The sequence below is a fragment of the Halichoerus grypus genome, chromosome 12 (assembly GCF_964656455.1).
Source record: "Halichoerus grypus chromosome 12, mHalGry1.hap1.1, whole genome shotgun sequence".
NCBI classification, from domain to species: Eukaryota; Metazoa; Chordata; class Mammalia; order Carnivora; family Phocidae; genus Halichoerus; species Halichoerus grypus.
In genome coordinates this window covers 29388582-29415753 of record NC_135723.1, presented here as the reverse complement: position 1 = coordinate 29415753, position 27172 = coordinate 29388582, and the positions used below count along the sequence as shown (strand labels likewise).

Below are 27172 nucleotides of genomic sequence, written 5' to 3'. Positions count from 1 at the left end.
CTAGACAAGGGCACTACACGTTTTGAAGGTGAATACCTAGTAACAGAATGCAAAGGCTTTTGTTGTTTTGGGTTGTTATTGCTACTGTCTTATACTATAATTATATAAAATTAATTATGGGATTTGGGTAGTTAAAATATCAAGATTTCCATTCATTTACATAGTGGATAGCTATTTGTAGATACTTCCATGTTAGTGGATATGAACTTCTACTGATTTTTCACTTGATGCTATTGTGGTCAGAAAACACACTCTGTATGACTTTAGTTCTTTTAAATGATTGAGATGTGTCTTATGGTCCAGGATATAGTCTGTATTGGGTCAGTTAGATGCTGTTGAATAATGGTATTGCTGAGTTCTCCTATATCCCTAATCTTCTTTTTAGTTGTTCTATTGATTATTGAGGGAAGGGTGTTGAATCCTCAAACTCTATTTGTGGATTTGTCTATTTCTCCTCTCAATTCTATCAGTTTTGCCTCACATATTTTGCACCTTTATTGTTTGATGCATGCATGTTTATGATTACTATGACTTCTCTATGGATTGCCCTTTTATCATTATGTAATGTCTCTCATCATCTCTGGTAAATTTCTTCACTCTTAAGTCTCATTCATTAGATATTAATATGCTGCTTTTACTGTTCTTAAAACTGTACAATGTCAGAGAAAGACAAATACCATATGATTTCACTCATATGTGAAATTTGAGAAACAAAACAGATGACATAGGGGAAGGAAAGGAAAAATAAAATAAGATGAAAACAGAGAGAGAGGCAAACATAAAAGACTCTTAACTATAGAAAACAAACTGAGGGTTGTTGGAGGGGAGGTGAGTGGGAGGATGAGGTAACTTGGTGATGGGCATTAAAGAGGGAATTTGATGTAATGAGCACTGGGTGTTATATGCAACTGATGAATCACTAAATTCTACCCCTGAAACTAATAATACACTATATGTTAACTAAACTGAATTTAAATAAAAAAAATTTTTAAAAAGAAGAAAAAAACTGTACAGTGTAATAGTTTTTCTTATAAAGTATATAACTATCACCATAATCAATTATTAATAATGTATTATATGTAACAATTATTATATTAATATAAATATTAAAATGGAATAGATGCTTTACTGATTATAATAATAAAATAAATCATCATCCTTCTTCTTCTTCTTTTTCTTTTTGTAATTAGGGTGGCACCTCTATATTTCTGTCAGTATTCCTCAGCTGGCTGTGGCTGACTCATTAGTCTTCTTTGCTGCTGCATACTGTGCTGCTGTCGCCAGAAAACTATACTCTCCATGGAGACCAGTGGTCTAATGTCTAATTTTAAGAGGATAAGGGAATGAATACCATATCCTGCTCCTCCCAAAACATCAGCCAAAGTGACTCAGTTACTACACTGTACAATTTCTCAGTCAATATGCTTGAGCCTTGTTATGGGCCACATTGTATCAACATGTGAAGGGACTGATACTTCTGCAAGGGGGCTGACAGTCCCAAGGATAGGCTGCTATAGCTCTCTTAAAAGCAAACCTGGATCCCTCCAAGATGGACTGGGAAGCCATGGAAGGAGATGGTTGATTATGAGTCAAGACCTGGAGACTCCCTGCCCCCTTTCCCTGTAGCCACCCAAAGAGTCATGCTAAGAGTTATTGAAGAAGAGGGGCGCTTGGGTGGCTCAGTCGTTAAGCGTCTGCCTTCAGCTCGGGTCATGATCCCAGGATCCTGGGATCGAGCCCCGCATCGGGCTCCCTGCTCTGTGGGAAGCCTGCTTCTCCCTCTCCCACTCCCCCTGCTTGTGTTCCCTCTCTTGCTGTGTCTCTCTTTGTCAAATAAATAAATAAAATTAAAAAAAAAAAAAAGATTTATTGAAGAAGATAAGAAGTGAGAATAGTGACTAGAATCCCAAAACAGGAAAGGAAAAAGGGAGATTGTTAGGAAAAGACTGCCAGCCTGGAGGGAGAGGCAGAGTCATGTCAGAAGAAAATTCAGAGCTGTGTTAGAGGGTGGTTTCAATCTGAGCATCTCTGGGTTGTGGGCCTGGTACTCTTCCACTGCCCCACACTGTTACTTATGGCTCTGTTTCAACAAAAGCCTAATCCTTAGGGTTATAGGGGAAAACATCCATAATGCCCTCATGGCACAGCAAAGGGGCTAATTCAAACCCAACTTAAGTCAGGTTTGGAGGCCATAAAACATACAACAGTTGTCCCTAATCCTGACAATATTGATTTGAAAACTCTAGGGGAAAAAATTTATCAATACGATCAATGTAAAAAGAGCCACCACCCCTCTTCAAGTATAACCGGTGTGCCGCCCCCCCCCCCCGCCCCGGAATTAAAGAAACCTGGTAGCAGCGGGAAGATATTAAAAAAAAACAACAAACCACTATCTGTATATGTGTGTGTATATATAGCTCAGCCCAGTATTCAACAGAACCACAGAAGCATGACCCACATCACTCAAGTGGGCATCCACTTGGGAAGGATACCCTAATCCTACAGTGGAGATGATATCCCCCACCCCTGGTTCAGGAGCTTACTACAGGAGAGGAATTCACACTGGACACTGAGACCACTGCCTTAGCAATGCTCAAATGCTGCCTCTCCTAAGACTCTGAAATTTTGGACATTGGACATTTGTTTTTCTTCCTTTGGTGTTAGGGATTCTATCATATTTCCTTAGCTCACTGTTTCCTTAGCCAAGATAGCTGCTCTCTGTCAAAACATACTACCCTATGCTCCCATGTCTGAAAGAAAATCTTATAGAGGTAACTACTATTTGTGCCATTCTAAAAATGGAGATTACTGCTTTCCTCAGGAGCAAACTGCCTCATATGGGTCCAGGCCTTGACTCTGTGGGAGAGGACCTTTCACTTCCCAGAGTCGTCTTCTTCTTTTTTTTTTTTTTTTTAAGATTTTATTTATTTATTTGACAGAAAGAGACACAGCGAGAGAGGGAACACAAACAGGGGGAGTAGGAGAGGGAGAAGCAGACTCCCTGCTGGGCAGAGAGCCCAATGCGGGTCTCAGTCCCAGGACCCTGGGATCATGACCTGAGCTGAAGGCAGTCGCTTAGCAACTGACCCACCCAGGAGCCACTTCCCAGAGTCTTCTTTCTCTCCCCACCTCAGCTTTTCACCACAGCTTCTGGCACTGCATCTCTGACCATGCCCACCACAACTGTCCCTTTCCCCTTGGCTACACCCAAATTTTACATAGACTTTACTGAACTATCAGTTCATATCTTCAAAAATCTAACTGCTGGACCTGACTCTCTGCCTCAAAGAATACACCAAGATATTGTCACCATGGGAATATAACTCAGACTTTTAACACATTTTGTAATGCCTCCAAGACACTGTTAGAAACCTCAGACATTTCAGATCTGGTTTCCTTGGCTAATGCCATATAAATGGGAAACTTGGTTATGGGCTGAACTACAAGGATTCTTTATGCTTCTACTTATTGTCTTCCTTTTTACTCTCATAATAAAATATTTTCTAGAAAGATAAGGGCAACTTATGCCCTACATTCTGGAATCTCTTTTACTAGTTGGGCCCCTTGAACAACCCAATAATTACGCTCAGAACTGATGTCAAGACATCAAAGAGTCAGTTGAAATATTGTTTTATTTTGTTTTGTTTTTGAGAACTTGGCTAGGGACTGGGTCAGTTCTTCCTCTTGAGCAACTGATTATGTCCACATCACTAACTCTTCAGTTATTGGGCTCTCATAATTTCGGTCCACCGTGCACCCACCCTAAATGCCCAGGACTTGGGTACCAGGTAGCTACGTACAGATCCTATTCCCCAGAACTTGTGAAATTACTCAAATTAGATAATCCACAGAGAGCTCACAAAACATACCTAACTCCATCCCACTTACCATACATAAGCTGCCCTCTACAACTTCGGCGTGCTGCTACAATGACTCCAGGTCCAACTCCCTGTGTGGCAGCCTTCTCTTGTTTAGAAACATAAGTACCAAAGAGTTCTGCTTTCATCAGTATTATGTACTGCTATCAAAAAAGTCCTTAAATCTTGTAAAACAGTTGTGTATACCTCAAGTCTGATATACTATGCTATTAATTTTGACTCTTTTATTAAAATAATAAAAATAATAAAAGGTAACCTCTGTGAACATTAGAAAATTCCTTCTTCTATTTACCAGTCATTATTCTTTTCACATAAATTACATGTTTAGGGATGCCTGGGTGGCTCAGTCGGTTAAGCTTCTGCCTTCGGCTCAGGTCATGATCCTAGGATCCTGGGATCAAGTCCAGCATCAGGCTCCTTGCTCAGCGGGGAGCCTGCCTCTCCTTCTGCCTGCCGCTCCCCCTGCTTATAATCTCTCTCTCTCTCTCTGACAAATAAATAAATAAAATCTTAAAAAAAAAATTACATGTTTAGATTTCTTCAGTTAGAATAGATTACATATTTTTGCACATTTACTGCACAAAGTATCAAAGGTATCTGCATTAATATAACAATTAGAACATAGAAAGGGAAATTATGTTTCAGAAATGGAATGTTTCAGATCGTATTTTTCTTTTTCTATAATCTTTCCACTCTAACCATTAAACTATTATATATAGCCTAAAAATCATTATCTATCTGAAATTGCCACCTAATTAACAATATTACTTTAATTATGAAAGATTATGGAAGTCCACAGATTAGAAGTTAACTCACAAATTTTAGTAAAGGAAATAAATTTGGCATTGAAATTTTTCTTATTGTTTACAAATTAAACAAAATAGTTAACAAAAAATACTCTATCTGTATGTATAGTATATAGTTCCATATGAGAACTAGTAGAATGAGCAACAGAGAAAGAATATATAAAACTAAAAAAATATGAAACTACAGAATTATATTATCATTGATTTCACTGTCTTAAATAATCAAGTAAATTAAACTTTCTACATTTTTTTAAATTGACACTTAAAATAGGGTTTGCTTCAATTTTTAGAGAGGCAGAGAGATGAGAGAAAACAGCTTAAACCCAGGGAGAAAGTCTCACCCTGTAAATATACACCACAAAACCACTGCAAAGCCCTGAAAATTATAGAGCTTTGGAGGGGCCCAATATTCTGTGTAGTGGGGTTTTAATAGACACCAGTGAGGCATTCTGGCAGAATGACAATTCCATCAGAATAGTGACTAAAAAGCCCTACACTTCCAGTAACATTTTATTTGTAAACTCCTGTCTTTCAGAGTTAAGCAGATGCCGTTTTGTTTAAATTTGACAATAATAAGCCAAAATTGAAATAGAGAGATGGAGATTTTAACATGTACTATGTTACTTTCTTACAGGAAACTAAAAAAAATATCTGATCATTACAGAATATGTTTAAAAATAAAGTTGGATACTTTAGAGGGAAAATTTAAAAGAAGTAAACATAAAGAATCAACTATTGCATCTGTATGTTGATTTAAAGTGTTCTAGTTATGTGCAAAACAGTTTCCTTCATGTCAATACAATTTATTCTGTTACATCAGTATCTTATTCGTTTTTCTCTTGAAATATCTCTTTTCCTTCATTTGCTACATATGCCAGATACTTCTCAGTAACAAGTACCTTTGGGTAAATGAATCTTATTTATATAAAAGTGATCTAGACCAGAAGAAGCAAGCAAACTACAGCCCTCATGCCAAATCTAACTTGCTGCCTGTTTTTGTAAATAAAGTTTTATTGGAACATAGTCATCCCCATTCATTTATGAAATGTCTATGGCTGCTTTCCCACTGTAACAGCAGAGCTGTGTAGTTGCAGCAGAGACTGGACAGCAAAGACTAAAATATTTATCTCTGGTCCATTACAGAAAAAGTTTGCCGATCCCTGCTCTAGACCAAGTCTGTTCAATAGAATGTTCTGTGATGATAGAAATTTTGTATCTGCGCTGATCAAAAAGGTAGCTACTAGCCACATGTAGTTATTGAGCAAATATGGCTACAGTGATTTAGGAGTTTAATGTTTTTGATATATTTTTAATGCCTACATTTTATTTTGGCAAATCAACCCTAGTGACTCTGAGAAGTTTCTACCAGTATAAATCTGTGCATATAAAAAACTTTCAGCACTAATACTGAAATGATTATTGGTGCTGCGATGGAAAGTATGTAGTAATTATAACTCTGCTTGTTAATATTAGATCTATCTAGTGAATTTTCTTTATTTCCTTTTCTGAAGACTAATTTATACCTTTCTCTTTCCTCAAACCTCCAAATTGCTGTTCCTTCCTTCACCATATCTCAATTTCGGATCTCACCTTTTAATTTATTGAGAAAATAAAATAAAAGGATGGAAGCATCACTATCTTCCACTATCAAATCGGCAAAACAAGTCTTCCCTCTGCACTCAAAGTTTTATATTCCTTCCTGTTACACTCTATATCAGTTCATATAGTTTGTTTATTCATTTTAATCTCTCCAGAACACTCTTATAACAATACCACAGTTTATCTGTTTTACTGCTAATATGCATTTGAATTTTTTTTTATACTAAGCTGTGTACATCTAGGTAAGCTGACAAGAGTTTTTCTAAGATACATTCCTGGAAGTGAGATTTCTGTATTGTAGGATTTAGACCCTTTTAAGTTTACTTGATATTGCCAAAGTGGTCTCCAAAATGACTGTGCCTATTTACATTTCTCCTACCAGTGAATGAGAGTTTTTCCTAAACCCTTGCAAAACTTGATATTGTGGCATTTTTAAACAAATTTCAAGGTATGAAATGCTACCTTAGTGTTAATCATTTACATTTTTAAAAAATTTATTAGTAAAAGCAAATGTCTTCCCATCTGTATAGCACTAGTTCTTTCAGCGTATCACATTGCTACATGAAGAACATCTATGTACTTATTGATAACATTTATTCTCTTTGCAATAGTGCATTATTACAAACACTGCTCTAGTGAAAGTACAGGAATGTCTTACTATCTGTATTCTCACCATCCAAGTATTTGCTATAACTTGCAAAACTTTCTATTCCAACGTCATTATTTTTTTAAGGGGGTGCATGCAGAGGGAGAAGGAGAGCGAAATCTCAAGCTGACTCCCCGCTGTGCGCAGAGCTTTACACAGGGTCAATGTCACCACACCGAGATCCTGACCTGTGAGCGGAAATCAAGAGTCGGACACTTAACCGACTAAGCCACCCAGGTGTCTCTATTCCAAAGTCATTACTGAATCAAGAACCTGCACCTTAGTCTGGGGTATAGAATGCACTGAAAACATACCTTGGTTGTTTATTAGATAGGATCGGGGTTATGCCTTATGAGTGTTGTTTGAACATATCATGAATCAACACTCATCTTCGCAGCACTTTTTTAGAGAGTGTAGCCTTTCCTAGGCCCTAGCATGAACCTTCCAGTTTCCTGAACTACTTGACACCATGTCTTCTCTTCTCTCTTCAAATTGTCAACAACTTTGTCCAGCCTGCAGTCTCAGTAATGACCTTCCTTATAATACCACTCTGATAAAAAAAGAAGGAAATCTTCAAAATCACTTGCATCTGTACTTATATATTAGGTCTTTTTTTTTCCTGTTCCTATGTACGAAACATCACTGCTGATATTGAAGATTAATCTCTCCACAGCTTTGCTAGATCTTGTCATTAAACTCCTCAGAGCTTTGTTTCCAAAATATCCATTTTGTTTCTACTACATAATCAGATTTTCACTCTTTCCTAGATTATTTCCATCAGCATATAGCCATATTCAAAAAAGCTTTCCTGGAACCCACATTCTTCAGTTACCACCCTATCATTGTACTTCTCTATAGCAACACTCTTGGAAGAAATTATCAATTCTCTTTGTCTATTTCCTCAGCTTTCATTCTTTTTTATCTTAATAACTGCATTAATAATCACCAAATTTCCAAGTCATCAGTCCTCATCTTACTTAACTTCTCAGTAGCTATTAATTTCCTTGCATCACCTTGAAATTCTTTCTCCAATTGGCCCCTAAGTTGTATTCCTACCTCATTAGCTACTTTTTCATGATCTTTGTAGCTGACTTCTCCTTCTCTCCTGTATTTCTAAATTATCAGGTGCCTCAGAGCTTACCCTTGGCCCTTCCTTCGGTAATTTCACACACTCCCTACAAAACTTTATCCAGTCTCATGACTTTAGATACCATCTATCTATTTTTGACTTCCAAATGTATATCTCCAGGCCTAACTACTTTCTTGATTATGATGACCACTACATAACATATTGAATTATTAAATTATTATATTGTGCACCTGAACCTAACATAACACTGTATGTTAGTTATACTTGAATTAAAAAAAAAAAAAAGTAGAATTTTTTTCCCCACATATCACCCCAGTCTGCTTTTTCTCCCCATCTCAGGGAATGGCATCACCTTTCTCTTGTTGTGTTAGATCAAAGGCTTTGAAGTCATAATTAATTTCTCTTTTCTTCATATCCTATATGCCAACAACAATTTTTAAAACTATTTAATATGTAGAATGAGATACACACTGTGTCTATCTGCAAAAGCAAGAACAGTGGTTTACAGTATAGATGCTCGTCAAATATCTGTTGAACGATGAATGAATGCAGCAATAAAATTGTTTTTGTGTGAAATATGTAAATCTTAAACCATAGTTAGCTTTCAGAACAAAAGGAATGAGGTGTAGCATTGCTTTTATATGCTTATGTAAAAAATGCTCTAGAAATAGTCAATCGAGATTGTGATTATTTATGTTTTAAATTGATATTCCACTGGCATAATGGTTATGTTCTCTACTTCTTCAGGTGTGTTGTTTTTGGCTTTCCTTCCTGGGTGGATTTCCTGATACTTTATGCTATTTCCACATCTTTCAATCTAAATATATAATTTAAGAAAAATTAGCCATTTGTGGAGAAAAGATAGTCCCTGGTGACGTTCCTGGGTATCTAGCAAAAGAAAAAGGCACACACAATTATCCAAGATGGATTTATAGTACTTCTGACAGCACAGGTTAAACAAATAGTTAACAAATTCAAAACAGAGCAATTCCAATTCTTCATTAGAACTCCTGAGTTCTGGTGATGAAACATACAGTAGTAGTTAATTATTCTGATTTAGACTATGAACTACTCTAAGCAATAGTAGGAAGGAAAGGACACTCTACATTGTTATATGAATAAAAAACATACTTTGATGGGTCACAAAATCTTTCAAATATTAAAGTTTGAGCCTTTTCGCTAATCTACACTTGAGTAGTGTAGTGAGTATCTGTTATTTTTATCTTGCTGGCATCCTTTTCTTTGCTGCTTTTCCTTTGAGAAGGGCAGTTCCTTCTTTCTCTGGGTGGAATCTATAATCACCTGTTTTCACTTCCTCAATTTCATTGTACATATGAAAGAAAAAGATCCAATTTCCTTTTTAAATATTGATACAAATCTTGGGAAAGGGATGCTATGCACTTTCCTCTGGCATTGCTAAGTGTAAGTATAATCCAAACTATATCTGATGATGGCAAGGAGACAAACTGCTTGAGCATGAAACCATCATAGAGTAAAATTGAGCATAGAGAGGGTACAAAAAAGAGGCATATTTTACAATATTTGATTACATTATTTGTATTCCTGGATCTAGCCATGGCCAAATGATCCCTGAATTTTTATGTTTCTGAGCCAGTATATTCTAGTACTTACTGATTTTTTTGTCACTTGTAACCAAAGTGTCCTTACAAGCGCAAGATAAGGTTTCTATGTAAATATTTATGTAATTGTTTTTAATAATTTGTAATTAAAATGTATTAAAGTCATTTTCAAAGTACTCAATATCACTAGAAACAGAAAATATAAGCATTTAGAACATTTGAGTTTTATTTGAAATGACAACATAGCAAATTTTTTCAAAAAATCAACTAATAATACACAGTCTAAATGTAATTCTCACATTGCGGATGTACTAAGAAGGGCAGGATTATATTAAGTGATTGGATTGTTAAATGCATGTGATTTTCTTTATTCTGTCACTGGTACTTCTTAGTCTTCTTTCTGCATCCCTTTCTCTCAATTGCTTTTATCACTCTTTAAACTGTGTGTTATTTCATCCACCTATATGATTTCACCCCTGACCAATATGCTGACTTCCAAATTTGTATCTTCTCCCTGATTTTCAAGTTTCTATATTCAACTGTTGCTGGATATTCTTTCTTACCAAAAAAAAAAAGAGTATAATTTATTTCTGTTATTTCTTAGTCTCATGTGAAGTCATTGTTAAAATTACTGGGTAAATATCAAGAAAGAGGAAATATGAGGAAGTAACAGCTTTAAAATCTGTTAGTGTACAAGCTTTGCGCAGTGGCAGTATCGTAGCCAATGAGGTTTATCCGAGCAATTATTGCTAATTAAAATCTGTTAGTGTACAAAATGATATAGTTAAATAGCAAGACAGAAGAGGCTGGGCATGTACATTAACTCCTTCTCCCCTGGGTCCCTTGCTGATCTACTTATTCTGGGTAATTAAATCTAACACTAATGAAACAGGTGTTGGGTGGCATACCCAACTCATTTCCCACCTTCTCTTCTCAATGCTTTTCTAGTCCTGTAGGGGCCATCTAAATTAACAGCCACCATATTCAAATTCTGGGAGTGGTTATTGATTTGTCCCTTTCCCCAAGTCCTGAGAGCTAATCAAAGAATTTCCCATTTCAGTGTTCTCCAGTCATTTCTCTGTTCTTCAGCCTGGATCCTACTATCCTCATATTTTGTCTAAAAACTACAGCAACCTCACATTTAGCACATATCACTTTATGTGTCTGTCTATTCCTCTCGATGAAGAGCAATTTCCCTTATTATCATTATTCAGTGTGGAAGAGGTAAGGGATCTTAAGTCCTTTGAAAATATGGCAAATAGCATTTACCAGGTTTTATTTCAATTTCTATTTAAAAGTACCATTGCCTGGCAACTGACCAATGAAAAATCTAGGGAATTTATCTAAGTTGTTAAATTTTTTTGTGTATTTTCAGCATTATATCTAGGGTTAATAATTTGCTTCATGATCCTCAGCCTTTTATACACTTACTCTTCAACTGATGGCTATGTGATGGTATTCCTCAGATTCTGTGACTTTGTAACATACTCAAAGTCATGTTTAATCCTCTGGATTATGAGATCTGTAATAAACCTAAATGAAATTCCTTTTGAGCCTTACATAATTTCAGATTTTAGAACCTGAGTACAAGTTGAGACATTCCCTTTGATGGAAATTTCCTTTCCAAGGTCATCTCCTTTTCCTCATTTCACTCTTTTCTCAAATGTCACACCTCCAGAAAGGCCCTCCTAAACCATAATTGCAAAATAGCTGTCGGGCGCCTGGGTGGCTCAGTCGGTTAAGCATCTGACTCTTGGTTTCAGCTCAGGTCATGATCTCAGGGTCCTGGGATCAGCGTCATTATGGGCTCCCTGCTCAGCGCAGTCTGCTTGTCCCTCTCCCTCCCACTCTTCTCCTTCTGCTCATGCTGTCTCTCTCAAATAAATAAATAATTAGAAAAACATAGCTGTCAATGTTCTCTGTGCTGAAAATCTTCTGCAAATCGCTATGTCTTCTTACCTTATTGTAAGAATTGCATAAAATTATATTTGTTTCATTTCTCCCTCTGTATTGTTCATTAAGGTATTACATTTTTTTGTTTGCATTATTAATCAATAAATTTATTTCTCCTTCCCAATTTCAACCATATTATTGAGGTAATCATTTCTCCATTTAATATAAGCATAATATATAAACATAATCATTTTGCCTTTTGCCTTACCATTTTGTTTTCCTTGTTTTTAGCTCAGCATCTTTGGTGATATCCTTCTCTCCCAGTACATTAACTAAGTATTCTTCCTTTACTTATTCGTCTTATTTTTGATGCATTTAATTTTTATGTATCTTTATTAAAATATCTCTTTTCTTACTTTATTTCTTGGCTAAATTGCAGAGGATGTGAAAAAACTATTTCTTGGTTAGTTGTAAGAGAACATTTGTATTTGGGAAAACTGTTTTCTCTTGGTTTCATCTCCTAAATTTAGTCTTATGGGGCAAAGAGGAAAAAGATGAACCGTTAGTTTCACATCTTAAATTACACTGTCTAAGAATGACAAGTAAAAATACAGCAAAGGATTTGTATAATGGCTGTGGAATGACACCCACAGTCCATTCATTCCTAAACAAAAGCGAACTCTGCATAGTGACTAGAAATGAGCAGGGTACTTTCAAATTATTGGTTAACCACATTAAAGGTGATGAACTGTAAAAACGCAGTCACCAATGTACCGCAGTTTACACTGCGTGGACATTGCATTCATCAGTCACTCTTTATGACTGTTGTCATGCTTCCATTTTCTAAATCTCAGGGGAGCTTGAGGTATAGGTGTTGGAAAAACAAGTAAACTCAGGAAACATTTTCTGCTCAAGTTCTTGGTAACTGTCACACTTGTGTACTTTGATTCATGTTAGGATTTAAAGGCAAATCTTTTTTTTTTTTTTTTTTTTTTTAATTTTTTTATTGTTATGTTAATCCCCATACATTACATCATTAGTTTTAGATATAGTGTTCCATGATTCATTGTTTGTGCATAACACCCAGTGCTCCATGCAGAACGTGCCCTCCTCAATACCCATCACCAGGCTAACCCATCCTCCCAACCCCCTCCCCTCTAGAACCCTCAGTTTGTTTTTCAGAGTCCATCGTCTCTCATGGTTCTTCTCCCCCTCCGATTTCTCCCCCTTCATTCTTCCCCTCCTGCTACATTCTTCTTCTTCTTTTTTTCTTTCTTAACATATATTGCATTATTTGTTTCAGAGGTACAGATCTGAGATTCAACAGTCCTGCACAATTCACAGCGCTTACCAGAACACATACCCTCCCCAGTGTCCATCACCCAGTCACCCCATCCCTCCCACCCCACCCCCCACTCCAGCAAGCCTCAGTTTGTTTCCTGAGATTAAGAATTCCTCATATCAGTGAGGTCATATGATACATGTCTTTCTCTGTTTGACTTATTTCGCTCAGCATAATACCCTCCAGTTCCATCCACGTCGTTGCAAATGGCAAGATCTTATTCCTTTTGATGGCTGCATAATATTCCATTGTATATATATACCACATCTTCTTTATCCATTCATCTGTTGATGGACATCTTGGCTCTTTCCACAGTTTGGCTATTGTGGACATTGCTCCTATAAACATCGGGGTGCACGTAGCCTTTCGGGTCCCTACTTTTGTATCTTTGGGGTAAATACCCAGTAGTGCAATTGCTGGATCATATGGTAGCTCTATTTTCAACTTTTTGAGGAACCTCCATACTGTTTTCCAGAGTGGCTGCACCAGCTTGCATTCCCACCAACAGTGTAGGAGGGTTCCCCTTTCTCCGCATCCCCGCCAACATCTGTCATTTCCTGACTTGTTAATTTTAGCCATTCTGACTGGTGTGAGGTGGTATCTCATTGAGGTTTTGATTTGGATTTCCCTGATGCCGAGCGATATTGAACACTTTTTCATGTGTCTGTTGGCCATTTGGATGTCTTCTTTGGAGAAATGTCTGTTCATGTCTTCTGCCCATTTCTTGATTGGATTATTTGTTCTTTTGGTGTTGAGTTTGATGAGTTCTTTATAGATTTTGGATACTAGCCCTTTATCTGATATGTCATTTGCAAATATCTTCTCCCATTCTGTCAGTTGTCTTTTGGTTTTGTTGACTGTTTCCTTTGCTTTGCAAAAGCTTTTTATCTTGATGAAGTCCCAATAGTTCATTTTTGCCCTTGCTTCCCTTGCCTTTGGCGATGTTTCTAGGAAGAAGTTGCTGCGGCTGAGGTCGAAGAGGTTGCTGCCTGTGTTCTCCTTTAGGATTTTGATGGACTCCTGTCTCACATTGAGGTCTTTCAACCATTTGGAGTCTATTTTTGTGTGTGGTGTAAGGAAATGGTCCAGTTTCATTCTTCTGCATGTGGCTGTCCAATTTTCCCAACACCATTTGTTGAAGAGACTGTCTTTTTTCCATTGGACATTCTTTCCTGCTTTGTCGAAGATTAGTTGACCGTAGAGTTGAGGGTCCATTTCTGGGCTCTCTATTCTGTTCCATTGATCGATGTGTCTGTTTTTGTGCCAGTACCATACTGTCTTGATGATGACAGCTTTGTAGTAGAGCTGGAAGTCTGGAATTGTGATGCCGCCAGCTTTGCTTTTCTTTTTCAACATTCCTCTGGCTATGCGGGGTCTTTTCTGGTTCCATACAAATTTTAGGATTATTTGTTCCATTTCTTTGAAGAAAGTGGATGGTATTTTGATGGGGATTGCATTGAATGTGTAGATTGCTCTAGGTAGGATTGACATCTTCACAATATTTGTTCTTCCAATCCATGAGCATGGAACGTTTTTCCATTTCTTTGTGTCTTCCTCAATTTCTTTCATGAGTATTTTATAGTTTTCTGAGTACAGATCCTTTGCCTCTTTGGTTAGATTTATTCCTAGGTATCTTATGGTTTTGGGTGCAATTGTAAATGGGATCGACTCCTTAATTTCTCAGGATTTAAAGGCAAATCTTAAAATCTGCCAACTATTAAATCTTTCTTGAACTATGATTTTTTGTCTTTGGGTTCATCTATTTCCTAACTAGTAGAAAAATACATATGCCTATTTTAGCCTTTTGAGAGGAAAACATGAAGGTGCTGTGGTATTTGGAATGGATATTTTATAAATTGGAATTTGATTCTAATTTGACTTGGTTAACACTCTCTCTCTCCCTCTCTCTGGATTTGGAATGAAGCTCTCTTGAAAATTAAGTATTTTTGAGTATGTGAAGTTGGGTAGGGGCATGGATTCTGAAAAAATTGCCTGTGTAAAAATCCTTTCTTTGTTCTACTTCCTACTGATTACATGACCTTCAGCAAGCTATGTTGTCTCATTCTTTTTAACTATAAAATGATTATAATATTGGTACTTAAATAATAGTGTTGTTGAAGGACTTAAATATGTTAAGAGGTGAGAGTAGGGAATGACATATTAGGTGCAATGCAAGTATTTGGTGTTATAATTACTTCTCAGATTTGCATTAGAGATTATTAGCTGTTATTTAGAAAAAAATAAAAGCAAATCAAAATATAAGTGTTGTTTAGGAAAAAAATAAAAGCAAATCAAAACATGCATAAAAGAAAATTAAATCACTCATTTAATATGGTCAATAATTGGATGGGTAAGGAAGTTTTTAAATTTATACCAGTTGGAAGCCAAAATGAGTTTAGGCTATTAGACCTACTTATGGAGTATGCATTTTTATGCAGTTCATAACATTTAAAATATTCCATACAGTTTAAAATAATTATTCGACAGAAAATGGCATAATTAATATCTACATATTCCCATATTCCTATTTCTCTGCAATTTGGAAGCTTGTCTAAAAATAGAGGTGCATATGCCAATTTGTAAAAATATGATCAAGTAGGACAAAGGATGCCAGCTGACTTGAACTCTTTAAAGGAGATTAGTGGCTCCCTATCTTGTAAGTAAATTCAAAGTAATATTTGGTTTTGATAGGGGAGGAAATTTTTTGTCTTAATGTTAATTTGTTAAATCAAATATTGATAATACTCAGCAACTGAAATTAAATTTTTTAAATTGTTTTTATTTAAAATACTGAAATCACTTTTTAGAAAGAGCACTATCTTAGAAAGAGATATCTAATATCTCAGGGTACTCTGAAATACCTTTCTCAAATACATATCTTTAACTTAGTGCCTATTGATTTAATTAGATAATTCTATTAAAAAATGTGTAGTAAATATTAGAGAATAAACCTGGATCTCAAGAGAGGTTTGTTCTAGGGACACAGTGGAAGATATCTTTACTGTAAAATGCCTGGCAAATCTTGGGAGATTTTAAATATTTCCTTCAATAGTATTACTTTGAACAAAGGAGGGGATCCAAGTTTTGTGGAGCCTAAAGCCTAAACAACCTTGGGATTCTTCTTTAAGAGGGAAAAAAAAAAAAAAACAAGGACAAAATTATAAATACAACAGTGGGTGCCAAGGGATATCTTGAAGAGAAAAAAAATACAGCAAAATATAAATACTTAAAAGCTTCAAGTCTATAAGGATCACATTCATCATCAATAGAATTCATCATAGTCAATTATAATTTTTTGTCATTAAAATAGGGATGTTTATTTCAGTTCACAGTATTTTTATTCAATGATGAGATGGTCATGATTGTTTGGAGGTGTTTCATGAATTTAATAGTATCTTCATCAATGTATTTTATATCTAATTGCCAATAAAATATTTTTCAGATATTTTCATGTATTTCTCTTCTCTTCATTAGATTATCAAAACTCAAATGGCTTATTTGTTACTTTCTTTTGAAATGAATATCTTCTTAAAGAATTACTACATCTAGTATTATCTTTAAAAAAGTACTTTTATCATTCATCTTTACTACCTTTACTTCATATCTCATTAATATTTCATCTACATTTTTCTCAGTCCTTCAATAAATAAATTTTAAAATGACAAAAGAAGACAAACTACAAGAAAAAAATGTGACACAAATGACTAAAGCCTTAATGTTAAACTGGAGTCATTAAGACTTCACAAAAACACTAATAATATGTGAATTATGAAACCAGTGATATAGTCTCAAACTGACCCTCATTTTTTAGAATCTAAGTTTAAACGTTACTCATTCATGAAGGTTTAGATAAAGAACTGTTCATTTTAGACTGATTGTATATTTATATGGGTTAGATGATACAATATTCAATATACTCAACTATTTCATGCCAAAAATTCCTTCATTTTATAAATGTTACTGAAATAAAAATATAATAAAACTCAGATCAAAAAGTAATGCTGCAATGAAATAAGTATTTAACCAGTGAGTAAATTTCATATAGCAACTCCAGGAAAACATAAAAAAATGGTTACCTTGAAAAAAAAAAGTATAATCTTCATTAAATCCTAAAAGTACCTTCATTCCCAAATTGAATAGTAAAGAATATTAGCATTATACTGCATCCTCTTTAGTCCTTTTCATAACCTAGGTAAACATTAAAAGGTTGATTCTAATCTGAACAGGGAAGTGTTATTTTGAAATGAAGGTTGACGAACATGTTGATAATCCCATTAAACTCAAATGATATAATTAACTTAAATTCAGAAAATTAAAAAGGTTTGTTGGCTCAGGGGAGTTGGTTTTTAAAAATCAGACCTTTCACCTTTATGTTACCATTTTGAATCCAAACCAGATAAAAAGAGACCGAAAATTGCTAACATATGATGTTAAGTGATGGTTTATAGGAAATGGGTTGGTGGTCTCAACTTAATCCCATGGACAGGTATTCACATCATTAAAAAGACCATCAGAGTTTGCAGTAATTTCTCTCTTTACATCCAGGCTTAAAAGAAACAAAGGAATTACTTGTAAAAAATCTGTCAAGGGCGAAAAAGCAATTGGTTGAAATAGATTCAGAAAAAAAAATGTTTCAAAATAAAACTTATTTTTACAAATGATATCTGAACAATAAAAACTCTAAGATTAATAGTTCAATTATTTTGATAAATAATCTATACATTTCAAAGATCCTTTGGATTTGTCCATATTAGGGGATAATAAGGGAAAACAGATCAAAAGATATTTGAGCAGAATTAACACAAAATTGAGTGCATGTGTGTGTGTGTGTGTGTGTGTGTGTGTGTATGTGTGTTTGTATATGCCTGAGAATGAATAGATTTTCATAAAATGTATTTAAATTTTCTCAAAATATTCAATGTAGAGTTAAATATACTCCTATATCTTTTAAATATAATAATTTTAAGTTCAAGTGAACTATTTTATAATGTTCATCTGTGTGATGAAAACGTTTCACATTCAGTAAACCGAACTCTGTTTCTGTAAATTAAAATAGTCCTGAAATTCAATATAAAATACACTTGAACTAGGATTTACTTTAAGTCGTTCAATTAAACTCAAACCACAGAAGCTGAAAATCTCGAACTAGAAACATCCTTCACTATTTCCTCATGCAACTTTCCTTTTTTCCCATTTGACATTTGAATTTCCTTCTTTAATTTGTGGTCATTTTTTTTTCCTTCTACTTCAATACATTTAGGAATGGAGAAATTATTTTTCATAAAACATCAAGTTCCATTCTGACGTTGCTTGAGTGAATATTCTTATATGTATTGCATTGAAAATGTATATCCCAATCATATACATCAGTGGGTCCTAATTCTGCCTTCTATGGTGACATCTAAAAAGTATTTTGTCTTTTCCCAAAAATGGTATTTCAAATTGATCCTACCTTTCAGGCATACTCAGTTACTGTCTAAAACTACATAGCTAGCAACAGTTAAAGTAGCAATAGAAACTTTGGCTTGGCACCTTCACCAAGTCCTGTGCTTTTAACCATGCTGCTATCCTGCTTTCACACTGCTGATGAGGAAGAGAACAATGGTTTCATGAATGAGAAAGAAATAAACACATGTTGCATAAATACCACTCTGAAGACATTTGATAAGGTTTTAAAGGGACAAGGCTTGGACAAATGGCTGGTTACAAAACTGCAGAATATTGGGCAGGACCAGGCATGAGTAATTTACAAATCGCGTGACTGGTTGGGTGTCTCAGGGTCCAGCAGGGAGAGGAGGTAAACAAACTCCAAAATTCTACTTTATTATATTAAGAGATGTGGCACAATCAGCCAAATAACGTTCTCAAGAGAAAGTACAGATTGCCCATCTCGGTGGAGATAAGTTTTCCTTTTAGGCTTCCATTACCTAAGATTGGGGGAAAAGAGGACTTCTTTTTTTAGCTTTATTGAGGTGTGACTGACCAACAAAACTGTAAGATATTTAGAGAGTACAGAGTGATAATTGATACACATATACGCTGTGAAAGAATGCCCCTCATTGTGTTCATTAATACATCCATCAACTTACATATTTACTCCCTACCTTTTTTTTCTTCTTTTTTTGATGAGAACATTTATGTTCTTCTTTCTTTGTGAATTTCAATAATATAATACAGTGTTACCAATTTTAGTCTTTGTGTTCTACATTAGACCATCAGACCTTATTCATCTTATAACTGAAAGTTTGTACCCTTTTACCAGCCTCTCCTTATTTTCCCCCCAGCCATTGCCAACCACTTTCCTACTGTTTCTGTGTTTGACTTTTTCTTTTTCTTTTTTTTAGATTCACATATAAGTGAGGTATCAGACAGATTGCATTTTAATAAGTCTAAAATTTTAGATAATTGGAATAAGGATTCTAAGATGAAATTCCAAGTGAAATTGAACATATTTTGGTGAACGTGTATTTTTAAAAAATAATTTAATATTCCACCTGTGAAACAACAGTGGATTTAACAGTTTTCAATTCTTTCACAAAACAATTCTATTGTAAATATTTGAGTTGTGGTCAGGAATTTCAAATGTGTTAATTACGGAGACTCAAGTTTTTAAAGACCTTAGTGGATCTTTAGAGATGTTATGGAACTTTAAGATAATGTAAGAATTTAAGAAATTGAGGTCCACAGAGATTGATTCATCCACACATAATAGCTAATAAATGGAAACTCTAGAAATTAAATTCAGAAAGGTAGGGTGGATCAAATCTGAAACATTTTATACCAATGGTTTTATGCCAGTAAGTCACAGATCACAGACGCTTGAGGTTTTCATATAAAACCGCATGTCTGTCAGAGGACTCTCACCCTGCTTTCCTTTGTAATAAATACCCTTAAAAAGATCAAAGCATTTTTGGTACCAAACAACATAATGTAATTGATGGTTTTCTTTATTGAACAAAAAGCCTATATCCATAGGGTCAAAGTTCTGCACTTTAGGAAAGCCTACAACCTGGGACATATGTAACTACTGAGCAGGTCAGTTCATGTGGAAGTTATACTTGACAATAAGCAGGATTCTACTATTGAAGAAATTTTTTTTCAGTAGGATGTAGGATTTAAAGCTTAAAACCATTTGCACGACACATCAAGATATCATGCTTATTGCATATTTAAATGCATACAAGAGCCAGCAGCTATCTCAGATGAGTGAAATGAGCTTGGTAGGTAATAAGGACTGGTGAGGACTGTGGCAAACTAAAGAAACCACATCACAGCTCAATTCCAGCCATGTGGGAATGTAAACATAATGTTACCAGATTTTTGGTTTTCTTTCAAGATCATTTGGAAATTCATGGTTTTGAGTTTTGGTTTTGTTTTAGGTGGAGGAAGGTGGGCTAGAAAATATACTGGCTTTGCACCTTAACAACAAATAGACTTCAAAAACATTTTATTAACCCAACAAAACATAACTCTAAATTGCATTTAATCTAGAGTTCTTTAATTTTCTATCTCCACTGTAGCTATATCAAATATTTTTGAGATGATGGAAAATAATGACAGTGAAAGCAAAGTATGCAGATTTTTTTCTCAATTATCTTAAATCCTATGGAAAATTGTGAAAAAACACTAAGCATATACAAGAAATAGTTTCTATATAAGGAATGCATATTCAGGTCTACTATATGAATATACTCTGTATATGTTATATACTAATGAGATTGAGAAATATTTTGTTTATAAATGCTTTATTTCCATCCATTTGGTTGATATACAGAAACCTGCCAATAGTAATTCATGTCAATAGCACAGCTACTGGGGGAACGCATCTTTTTGGATGAAATGTGGGGCCTGGGCACAGAGAGCAAGTATCTGTGCTTCCACACTGCTAGTGAACTGCTGTGTCTTGATTAACTGGAGGTAGGTTAAGATCTGGAGACAGAAAAATAAAACTGAATTATCTGTCAGGGACAGGAGACAAGATGCTTGGAAACACAGAAATCAGGGTTATATTGTGAAACAGATGCAGCAAAATGAAAGTGAGACTGAACCCTAGTAGCTTATGTCAGATTGCACACGGCAGATGAGATACAGGGGAGGTCAGAGGGAGGAGGAGGGGCAGAAGAAACTTGGGCTGAGGCTCAGAGACTGAAAGAATTTATAGGCAGATCATCAAAAGACAGCAGAGTATCTGGAAGGCTTGGATACCTGGCAGGATATAGTGGTGAATCCCCCACCAAGTCTGGTTCACATTAAGATGTGTGTTTCAACTTGTACACTTCCATTCTTGGCCAGCCAGGACAACCTGGACCTAGAATAGAGGTGAACACATGGCAGTATTTTTATACCTTCTCTTAATGCTAGGTTCTGAAAAACAGACAACAAATCTACAAATAGCAGTCAAGGTCAGAGACCAGGGACTGTTTTCTGTCTTTTCACTTTAACTGCTCAGTCCACTTTATCGTCAGTATGTTTGATCTCTAAGGACCCTTTTTAACAGACAACACATCTCTTGGTTTTAGTTATGGCATTGAGAAAAGGTACGGTTGGAGTCCAGTACGTTGAACTGTTTCATGTGTCTTGGTTAAGGACTAATAACTACTTTGAATGAAAACTTTTATTTAACAGAATGATCTGGTTAACATTCTACAATATTGTAGCAAATCAGGTTTCATCATTTTTTGAAGACATTTTATGAACATGTACTATGTGTCATGTATCATCATTGCATTCTGAAATGAAGAAGCTATACACGGTCCTAGCCCTCTGAGATTTCAGGTTCAAGAGAGAAACATATCTGCAGACAAATGATCATAATAGCATGATAAAGCACTGTTAACGTAGATATTAACAAATGCTATGTGAATACTGAGGAGCAAGCTGATATTTACCTAAGATTTAGGGAAATCTTTATACTGCACTAAAAATAATAATCCTTCAAAATCTTCCTATAAACTTCTCTTTTCTCTGCCCACCTGATTATTTGATATTGATGAATTAATTATTGATTGATACTGAATTTTGTTGCAGTAATTTGTTGGGAAGGTCATAATATGGCATTGCAAACTAAGTGGCTTCAACTCTGGAAATTTATTTTCATTGTCTCACAGTCTGGAGGCTGGACATCTGAGATGAGGGTGTTCCACAGGGCCATGTTCCCTCTGAAGGTACTAGGGAAAGATCTGTTCCAGGCCTCTTTGCTAGATTTTGGTAGTTTCTTGGCTTGTGATAGTGTTAACTCCAGTCTTTGCATGATGCTCTCCCTATATGTGTGACTCTGTGTCCAAATTTCTCCTTTTTATAAAGATACCAGTTGTGTTGTATTAGGGTCCCACCATACTCTAGTATGACCTCATCTTAACTAACTACATCTGCACAATCCTATTTCCTAATAAAGCTATATTTTGAAGTACTAGGCATTACAATTTCTGAATTTGGAGGGGTCAATTCTACCCATAACATTTATCTCAACCTTGTTTATTTGATAAAAGGCCTGAGTTCCCTGCAAAGGTAGGATACCCCGAATCTGAACTTAGACGCTAACATTACCCGGTGCATACAGACCCAGGTGTGCTTTCTGTACACTCTGGGCACTTGAGAATACTGATAATGAGGTCTGCAAGTGACCTGGTGATTTGAATGATTTGTGTAAGAGAAATAGATGATTACAAGGTGTTCTAAGATCTAAGTCTAGAAAAAATTTCCCTACTAACAGCAAAGTTTGTATTGGATTTATACATTTTTTTAATAAAGTCCCCTTCATATTTTGCTGGAAGTTTTGTATGTTTTTCAGTTATACTAGGAATTGAGCAGATCTTCCATGGTTTCTTGCAAAAGAGAATCTGTGGTAATACAAAACTATTTGGTTAGATGCATTCAATTTGGAAGGAGTAAGAATAGGTTCACCACGGCTCAGTTTGGTTTGTCTGCCAGTAGGTGTTATATTGAAATGGTTAGAAAAGTGAGAGAGACAGATTGTTTTATTTATATAAAGAAGGATAAACTATGGTTACTCTACATAAGCGTTGGTAGATTACCAAAGAGTGATTGGCATATGCTAATAAGAAACCTATGTTTCATTGTGATTGATTTATCATATTGAAATATAGGGCATAAACTTTGCATTACAGCAGAGGCCTGTTACACAGAACCTGGGAGGGGTCAGGGTTGATAAACAGGAAACTTGTAATTCTCACCACTTTGACACAAGTGACACATTTGAAGAGGTGGCATAGCCAATACTGAAATTAGTATGTTGTTAAAAATTTAAGTCATGAAGTTTGTCTCACTGTTGGATAATAAAGTTTGTTGTTTTTGTTTTATAAAAACAGAATTTGGGTACTTGGTGTTGGTATAGCTTCTGTCATTTCTGACTCATTGGTCTGAGAGTAAAAGATGAGAAATTTAAAATTAGCAGTAGCGATGATATAATCAAATTTGACATTTTCATAGAGAACATTACATCAAAGGAACACCTGTAGATACTCAAATCTTTAAAAGAAAAGTTTAAGAGAAAAGAGAGAGAGAGAGAGATTAGCCAGAAGAGAAGAGGTGTAGGAAATTAAAATCCAGAGAAACAGCATAGATCCTGCTTAAGGATACACTACTGGGAATTTGAACACTTGAGGAAAGTAAACTTAAAATGAAAGTAAGATGTTAGGGTTTGGGAAGAATGAAAGGCAAGTGATAAAAGCCTGAAAAAATGACTTTTAAGGATAATGTTTGAAACCAAAAAAAAAAAAAAAAAAAAAGCCAAAGTGATCCCCAAATGCATAATAAAACAGCTCCCTTGAGATCAGCATATCAGAAATGCAAAATCCATTGGAGATTGATTTGATCTATTAGACCACTTTGTTGGGAATGAAGCAATCCAAAGAGACTGCAAAGAATGCAAAGGAATTGAATGGGTGCTTTGTGCCTGGCCTTTCCTCCAGGATGATAAAGAAGTGTCTACCCTGGAGTTACTTTGTACAGAGAAGGTGAAGAACTGTCAGAGAAATCAAAACAAAGACCTGATTGAAAAAATATGAGAAATTAAGTGGCCATAAATCACTAAGTTCAAATGGTCTTCATCTAAAACTTCTGAAGAAGTTAAAGAACGATGTAGCTAAGCTACCACCAAAAATGTATCAACACCTTCCATCAAAGAGGAGGGTGATGAATGCCCATCCATCCCTAAGAATAGTCCAGTGTTACTTGTAAGGTTAGGTTTTAATAAAAAACATGGTGTTGTTTAGAATTATTCATGCCTTAAAAAAAGGAGTTTACTTTTTCCCCTGTGGAAAATATATATTTTAACAATTAGTTTAGTGTTGTTGGAGGATATTTCTCCACACATAGGCTTTCTTCCATTTTTGTTTTGTTTTGTGTTGGTGGTTGTTGTTTATTTCTGAATGTGTTTCTGTACAAGTTTGCAACCTTGAACATTATTGAACATTACTTACTAGACACACGCTGATGGGTTTCCAAGGAGAGGATTGTAATCCAGCCTGAAATAACTCATGGCAACATTTGTTGGTTGTCAACTTGGTCTGGTTGATAAGCAATAACTTTATTGTTACAACATGTGGTGGGGTTTTAAATACTAAGCACCATGCTGAGAAGAGTACAATAAAACCTGCTTGGCAAACTTGATTACCCAAAGTAATGCATGCATCGACTTTGCTTGAGAATTTTCTCACATATTGGGAGAATTGTTATGTTTAAGTTAGAGCAATTCCATAATGCCCAAATTAACTCAAATTAATAAATGGCTTGTGAACATGTCAGAGTTTCTGGTGACAAATTTAGGACCTCTCCTTAAAGACCAGGCATTGATTGCACAAGAGACTGCAGATCTCTGTTTAATTCTTAGCAGGTGGGCACAGGCCAGGCCTTCCCAGCTTGCATCGCCAGTGAACCTCGAACATGACCTCTCGAAGGGAAGGAGGGGAATTCATTCACCATGTTTACTTTATACTGAAACTCTTTTTAGATAAAGGCTCCTAACTGTGCAGAATTGTTCTTAGTTAAGAGTGTGAGATGTGTGGCGTGACTGGTGTTTTTGACAGTCTCGGGAACAACTCCAAAGCCTGACCACCATACCTAAGGAATAGGTTCATGTGATACACCTATTAAATCAAATGAGCTTCTTAATGGACTTTCCTAAAGGATGTGATATCTAAAAGCGAATTCACTTTGTTTTGCTAAAAGAGATTCAGGGCACACTCTCTTTACTCCCCCATTCTTGGAATTGCCAATATAAGCCAGGGTATCTCTGTTTCAAAATTATGGCATGGTTCCTTAAAATATACATCTGTCCTCCAAAAGAAAAAAATAAAACTTAACAAGGATAGAATATTGCATTAGGTGGTAGAAAGGAGCACTGGTTCAGAGGATAGTCAGGTGTTTGAAGACAGCATTGGATCTCAACTGACAACTTTGAGAGTCTAACAAAAAAAATATGGACACATTCATCAGAAAAATGTACATGGTATACATTTAGCAATGCAATTTCCAGTGGCTCATAGACCTGCCATAGCTGTGTTCAGATTAAGGACCGTGGACCGGTTGATAAATTGAGTACAATAAATTACTACTTATAACCCTCATTCTGTACAATGCCCTATAATCCTCCTCTTTGCTTCAGGGATGTTGCCTAGCCACACTGAAACATGTTGCCTACTTTTTCATCAAATGAAAGTAGAAGATGGTCTACTACATATATGAGATGTAGTGGAACCATTGTTACATTGATCATTAGGAAAACTAAATCTAACTCCCATTCTAACTGCAATTGCTGTAATGTACAGTTTTCTTAATTCTCTGAGCAATACTTTCTTTATCAATAAATTAAAGAGATTGGATTAGGTTTTCTCTAAGGTCCATTCCTGCTTAGAAATTATATGACTACCTATATTTTTCAGGAAAAATTTCCTACTTTTATTGACTGCTCACTTAATAATAACAGAAGTCTTTTATCAATTGAGAAAAATTCAGAAATGGTAGAATTATATGAAATTGGACATCTGGATGTTTAAAAAGAAAAATTTTAAGTTGTTTTTAAATTTATATTTTTACAAGTTTATGTATGTCTCTGTTTATGTCTGCCATTGGATTTTGTCTCTTTTTATTTCCTATACATAATCACTACAACATATATATATATATATATATATATATATATATATATATAAAATATGTATATTATATGTATAATTTATTTTTGTCTGCATTAGTTTTTGAAACATTACCTATTATGTGCTTAGTAGCAAATATAGAAAATATATCTTGGAAACTGAGTAAAATTTTCAAAATTTCATAATTTGATCTTTATGATTTTTAGAAAAAATGAATTTCCTTCTTTTAAATTTATATTTAGTTAAGGAGGCAGAACATCCTGACCAGGAAAAGCCAAGCATTGCTTTAAGCTGCCTAGTTCAAATGCTGAGTCTGTCCTCACTAACTCTATGACCTTGAGCCTTCTCCCCTGTAAACTGGCACAGGTAATAATAGTGCCTACTTTGTAGGGTGTTGGCAGAATTAGATGAGAGACGTACATCTTGGTAAAATCTTAGCTCACCAAATGTGGTCTATAAATGTTAACTGTTAAACAAACAAAAAAAGTCACAAAAAATAAAAAAATAAATAAATGTTAGTTGTTATTCTACTTGATTTTTTTTATTTACCAAGAGATATTTTAAAATGGGGGGTGTAAAACTAAAACTGTATTCACTTTAATTTCTTGGTTCCAAATAATATAAAAACTCCAATATACACATTTACTTATGCCTCTGATAAAGAAAGTCCAAATCACTAATCCAGGGAGAGTGTGATCTTCTGGGTGTTAGGAACCTGGGCTCCCTCTGTGTTTTTCTCTAGTATTTTCAGCTTGCAGTTTTTACTACATTGTCCAAGGAGACTACTCTAGCTCTGACCACCATGTCTGTATTTCTGCACATGGGAGGTGGAAAGAATGGAGAAGGATATCTTGCTGTTTTTTTAAGGACATTTCTCCTGCTTGTATCCTATGGGCAACAACCTAATCACAGGCCAGTCTTAGCTGCAAGATTTATGCTAGGTGTTGTGTGCCTGTCTAGAAGTTGGGGTTCCAGGGCGTCTGGGTGGCTCAGTCAGTTCAGTGTCCGACCCTGGGGTTCAGCTCAAGTCATGATCTCAGGGTCATGAGATTGAGCCCCATGTCAGCCTCCCTGCTTGGCACAGAGTCTGCTTGGGATTCTTTCCCTCTTCCTCTCCCTCCTGCTTTGTCCCTCCTCCTATCCCTCCCCTTGCTCACGTGCTCTCTCTCTCTCTCCAAAATAAATAAATAAAATTTTAAAAATAGATACATAAATAAATAAAA

General features: G+C 35.4%; 1 pseudogene; it reads left to right on the top strand.

Annotated features, from left to right (window-relative positions):
• Nucleotides 1–10294: 10294 nt before the first annotated feature.
• LOC144379737 (U4 spliceosomal RNA) lies at nt 10295–10368 on the top strand (annotated as a pseudogene).
• The last annotated feature ends 16804 nt before the right edge of the window (nt 10369–27172 follow it).